This window comes from Mandrillus leucophaeus, unplaced genomic scaffold, assembly GCF_000951045.1.
Source record: "Mandrillus leucophaeus isolate KB7577 unplaced genomic scaffold, Mleu.le_1.0 Scaffold1126, whole genome shotgun sequence".
In the NCBI taxonomy this organism is placed as follows: domain Eukaryota; kingdom Metazoa; phylum Chordata; class Mammalia; order Primates; family Cercopithecidae; genus Mandrillus; species Mandrillus leucophaeus.
In genome coordinates, this window is record NW_012099499.1 from 87,762 (window position 1) to 93,973 (window position 6,212).

At 33.4% G+C, this 6,212-nt stretch overlaps 1 pseudogene; it reads right to left on the reverse strand.

Moving 5' to 3' along the window:
• Positions 1-4,681: 4,681 nt before the first annotated feature.
• LOC105550334 lies at positions 4,682-5,520 on the reverse strand (annotated as a pseudogene).
• Between the last annotated feature and the right edge of the window lie 692 nt (positions 5,521-6,212).

Consider the following 6,212-nt stretch of genomic DNA (forward strand, 5'->3'; position numbering starts at 1 on the left):
AATTTAAAAGAAGACTTCAGTAAGGCTTGTATTAATTTTTTAAGACTTCTGTCGTTTAAAAAATTTTTTTTATGAGGCAAGGTCTTACTATGTTGCCTAGACTGGTCTCAAACTCCTGGGCTCAAGCAATCCTTCTATCTCAGCCTTCCAAAGTGCTGGGATTACGGGCATGATCTACCATGCCCAGTGAAGATTTTTGTAATATAATTGATATTTTATTTGGATGTGTCAGGTATTAGTGACAGTCAAACCATGTGCAGGATGCATATTAAATTCTAATAGAATTAAAGTTTCTGCTCTTATTTTCTAGTATACAGCCTAGAGAACTATCAGAAGGGGCCAAGCCCATTTTTGTCTTACGTATAATTAACATTTTTTTTTGACGTTTGTAAAGGTGCCATTCAAGGAAAGTTGCTTGCCTACTTGGCTTCTTCATATTTAGGGTTCATGTTTACAGTTATTTCTCATCACACACTCAAACTGGATTTTGTGCTATTTTGCTTAGTAACATATATTTAATTTCTATTTGACAATACAGAGTACCATAAATTTACTGGCTTAACCTTGCCATCCCCCACAATCCACACACAAATTTATTATCTTACAGTATTAGAGGTCAGAAGTTCAACAGAGATTTTGCCAGGCTAAAATCAAGTTATTTGCTGGGCAGACTTCCTTTCAGGAGGCTCTAAGGGAAAGTTTTTTCTTTCCTTTTCCAGCTTCTACAGGCTGCCCTTATTTCTTGGCTCATGGCCTTTCCTTCATATGCAAAGCCAGCAATGTTTGGCTAAGTCATTATGTCACATCTCCCTGAACTACTCTTCTGCCCTCCTCTTTTTCCACTTTTAAATTTATGTGATCATATTGGACCCACCTGGTAATTCAGTGTAATCTGACCATCTCAAGTTTAGCCCATTAGAAACGTTTATTGCATGTGCAATCTTAATTTTCTTTTGCCATGTAGGGTAACATAATTCACAGGTTCTGGGGATTAGAGTGTGGATACCTTTGGAGGGTAATTATTCTGCCTACCAACTCTTATACCTGCCTACCGATTAGGTTTCACTGTGAATAATAGAGACTAAAAATAATAATGACTTAAATAAAACAAGTTTATTTTTCTATCACATAAATGTCCTAATACAATGATTAACATGTTTGTATTATAGATGTTGAAACTAACACTAATAACTTCAATGAATCATATGAATTATGAATATTATTAAAAGATGAGTTTATTTTCATTTTAGCATCAGTGCAAAATTCTAAAATAGGTTTATTTTATGTATATATGAAGTTATTACAACCAGTCATTTTTATTAGGTTTGTAAAAAAAAAACCCAGTAACAACAAAAACTGAGTTCTAAAGGGAGACAGGAAAAGCAAAAGCAAAGATCACTTTTCAGTCATTTGCATGAACATCACATAGCAACTTGCAGTGATACCAGTGACAAAAACGTGTTTATTAGAAGGTTTAAAAAAGGTAATGAGATTTCTTGGCTATTTAAAATGTTTATGAGAAACTGAAGCCCTGAAAATACCTTAGTGGACAGGAATAATAAACTAATTATTGGAAGGTGACATTTAATAGGGACAATGTGATTTTTAAAATGTGAAGGGACAGTAAAAGGACATAGTATTTTAATAGAAACATCTATTTAATTTTCTTAAGCTGGTAGGAAACACAGGATGTGGTAGTAGTGTAATAGCCAGATGCTAATTACAACCTAATTTGAATGAATAGCATCATATAGAGAATATTCCTTAAAAAATGTGGGGAGTGTGGCACTCTGAGCTGTTCCTTCCATACCTGAATATAAAGTATAATTCTGGACACAGTTACAAGAAGGGCACATTTAAGCTGAAACATTTCCAGAAGAGAATAAACCTGAGAATGAAAAGTCTGACACTGTGCCAGTTCTGAAATCAGAACTGTGTGTCTTGTGGAGATAAACATATAGGGAATGTGATAGCCGCCTTAAAATATCTACAGAATATCAGATAAAGAACATTTAGACCTGATCCATGTAGTCTCAAGGGACAGTTCTCAGACCAAAGTGAAAATTTTTGGTTCAATTTAAACTCAATACTTTTCTAATAACTAGAGATTTGGGGAAGTAGAATAGACTACATCAATGGGAAGTGGATGATCCATCACAAGATTGTACCTGCACAAACTAAGAATTTATTTCCAGAAACACTTTCAGAGAAGACTTAGGGCTAATCCTCAGATGTCCTCTAAGCTTCCTTGACCAATCCCTCCTATGTTAGTACTGAGTAAAGCACGAATGCCACACTATCATATGGCATTCTTATTCTTTTTTTTTCTTTTTGATATTCTATTTCTTAGAGTTTGTTACATTATTTTAACTAGTATACTAGAAATAGAATTTTGCACATTTTATTTAGCCAATAAAAACCGAAGTATATTTTGTTTATTACTGGTGTTAGGGCATATGGTAAAGAACATATAGCATTGAACTCAGGACTTCAAATACAATTCTGTAAGCATGATAACAAGAATTATCTTCACAATTATCTGAAGGATTTCCTTCTTTATCTGGTATGAGAGTAACTAAGGCTGACAATTTGGATAACCCACGGACACCCCCAAAATTATGGAAAAAAGCCCTAAAAATTAGGAATACATTTTGGGACCAGTAGGATGGGGGTTTATATCTATTTTGTTTGAGTAGGTACAGCTATAAAACACTAGCTTATATTAGGTCAATGCTTCCACCAAGAAAAAAATTTGAAAGCTAGAAAACATGCATACAACCCTCACAACATCGCAAACAACAACAACAAACAACATATAAGCTGTTTTAAGGCAGTGAAAAGAAACAATGATATTTAAGTGGCCAGGACCCCAGGAAGAAGGGAAATACATCATGGCAAGTCCCAAATTGTCTGACGCTTTCCCATCCAAACATTTTCAACCAAGCAGAAAAACAGCGGCTCAGTGATTTCTGCAGTCTCATAAGGCTGAGTAGGCAAAAATTGAAGTTTAGGGTTACCAAGGCAGCCATCACACTTAAAGTCAAGATCCAACAGAAAGTAATCTGTAGAAGTATAAGTCTGATATTTTGTGCATTTTGTTTTCCCTCAAGGCATTCTACTGATCCCTAAAGTGTGCACCAGATGTTAAGAACTTAAGCAGAAATTGATGTATAAAAGTTTAAAAAATAAATCAGGGACTTCAGTAGTCCCAAATGGATGAAGAGACAAAAATTGGAGCTTATTGCCTTTCAAAGAAAATAGGCACTGGTAATCAAACCTAGACTTTCAATTGATTGGTACTCTAAGGACCACACTCTATAAGTAAGAAACAACAAAAATAGAGAAGCCTTAAAAAATAAACGACAACCAAACTGAAGCATAGTCTTTAATCAACTCAATCTCTGACTGAATTAAGGTGATTTTTTAAAATCAATGTAACTGTTTTCCAAAGAAACCTAAATCTCCTCTAAATAAGATTGGCATCACTCAAAGGCTAAATTGCTTTTTTTTAATGCACAATGTCTGAAATTTTATTTTAAAACACACAAGCTGTGCTAAGAGATAAGACCAAATAGCTGAAAATCAAGATGAAAAAAAAAAAAACAAAAATCGTAAAACCAAAATCGATCTACAGGCTATTCAGATACTAGGATATTAGACACTATGCAAATGTGATATCAATATATTAATGGCTAAAATGATAAAGGTACAGTGAAAAGTATGATTCAAGAATTATAAAAATAGAAGACAAGGTGGAAAGTTATACCTGAAAAGTATAATCCACAAAGAAGAATTAAATAAGAATATTAGAACTGAAAAACATCATAAATGAAGTTAAGAAATCAATAAAATGTTTAACAGCATTCTAATTAGATGGCAGTTGGAAAAATCCAAACTAAATCAGGGGGAGTAAAAAGGGTACAAATACAGAACTGTGCATCAGAACCAAGTAAAACAAAATTATTTTTACCATGTGTGTAATTTGTATTCAGAAAAATCAAAACAATATTTGAAAATATAGTGACCACAACTTTTCCAAGCTAAAAAACATTAAGCCACAGATAAAAGAAGCTCTATGTCCTGCATAAAAAGATAAATAAAATTAAAAGCACACATAATGATATCATTCAAAAGCTTCTAAAAGATAAACAATTGAAAGGAAGAAAGAAAATAAAGAAAAGAAAGGAAAGGGTCACATTCTATAAGTAAGAACAAACAAAAATATAGAAGCCTTAAAAAATAAACAACAACAGAACTGAAGCACAGTCTTTAAGCAACTCAATCTCTGACTGGATTAAGGTGATTTTACCTTCAAAGGAGAAGCAACGCTGACAGTGGACTTTTAAACAAAAATGATTGTGGCCAGAAGAAAATGGAATGATATATCTAAAGAGGTGAAGACAAATAAAATAATCCAGAAAAGAATACTTGTCATAAGAAAAGCTAAATAATGACATTTTCAAGTGAATAAAAACTGTGCTAATTCATTATCTGCAATACGACATGTGAAACTTGTGAGATTCAGGTAAAATAATGTCTACAGGAAATTTTATACCTTAAATGCATATGTTAGAAAGTAAGAACAATTTTTTAAATCTCTATTTTTACACTTGTTTATCTATTTCCAGAAGTTTTTATTCACAGAACAAATGACACCTTCACATGACAAGGCACTGTCAGCCTAATTGCTGTATTTCTGATCACTAACAAAGTCCTCTCGTGTTAGATGGATATCCCTTTGGGAAACTACAAAAAATGTGGGCTCAATTGCTGAATTGTCTTTGGAGTAGATTAGATTTGTTACAACTGTATTGTGATGTGCTTCTACTGATGTATTAGCTGGAGTGTGTTCACTGGGAGGAATCTGTATTCTAATATAGCTTCTTTGTGGCATGTGGCTTGGGTCATAAGTTGAAGATGGTGGCTGACATGGCTCAGTGGACAGATAGGTTGATTCAGCATCTTCATTTTCTGCAATATTGTTGTCTTCTTCAATTCCAACAGATACTAGTTGAGGCAGCTCCCTATTCTTTAAATAAATATGAGTATATTTTGCCTTTCACCTTACATACTTTCTGTGTTTCACATTTTCATCAATGAGTTGTCCAAATATTATTATGACATCTATTTAAAACTGTGGAGTATGAAAGGGGCTTGATCATCTTGTGAAATCACCCAGCATGATCTTCATTGTCTGAATATAAAAACATTTTCTAAGTACAATTCTCCAAATGGGCAGGACCAAGTATTTTCTTGCCTAATAGCTTTATTATCACCCAGCTGTTTCATAAGCATTTCTAACTGATCCTTTAGCTTTGATAAAAATGTACAACACTCAGGAGTTTTACTATCAGTCTTCATTTTGGTTTGCATTGCATAGAAACAACAGCAATAGAGCACCGCAGGGTCCTGCTTGTCATGCTCCTGACCTGTTCTCATATGATGCTGTATGCTCTTAAACTGGGGAGGAAGTGGGGAAAGTAGAGCAATCATGAAGATCTCTATTCCAGAAGTCACCATTTCCTCTGCAGATCACATTTTTGTGAATAAAAATAAAAATAAGTTATTAGAATGAATAAGTGATATAGCAAAGATTCTGAATTCAGCCAATATAAAGATCCATTTTACTTTTATATACTGACAGTTAGAAAATCTAATTAAGAAAAGATACCTTTACTATGACATGATACATGAAATTTAAGATATGTAGTCCAAAAATTACAAAATGTTTTTGAAGCATTAGAAATAAATGTAAGACCTTAAACTATATTATCAACATGGATGGGAAATAATATATTAAAGGCATTACTTTTCCTCAAATTGTTCTATTGATCGATGGAAATCATAGGGGAAATTTGATAGGTTGATCCTACAATGTATATGGAAGTGAATGCTCTAAGAGTAGCCAAGATGATTTGAAGACAAAGAATCAGATTAGAAACACTGCACATCTAAACATCAAGAAGTGCCAGTGACTGATACAAGCTGATATTATGAAAAGATAGACAAATACACTAATGGAGGTGACTAGAGCAATAGTTGGCAAACCGTGAGCTGTGATCTGGATTCTGCTTTTGTAAATAAAGTTTTATTGGAATGGAACTATAACCGTTCATTGACATATTGTCTATGGTTGCTGTCTCATTACAATGGATAAGTTGAGTAGTTGTGACAGAGAACATACGATGCACACTGCTTGAAATATTTAATAT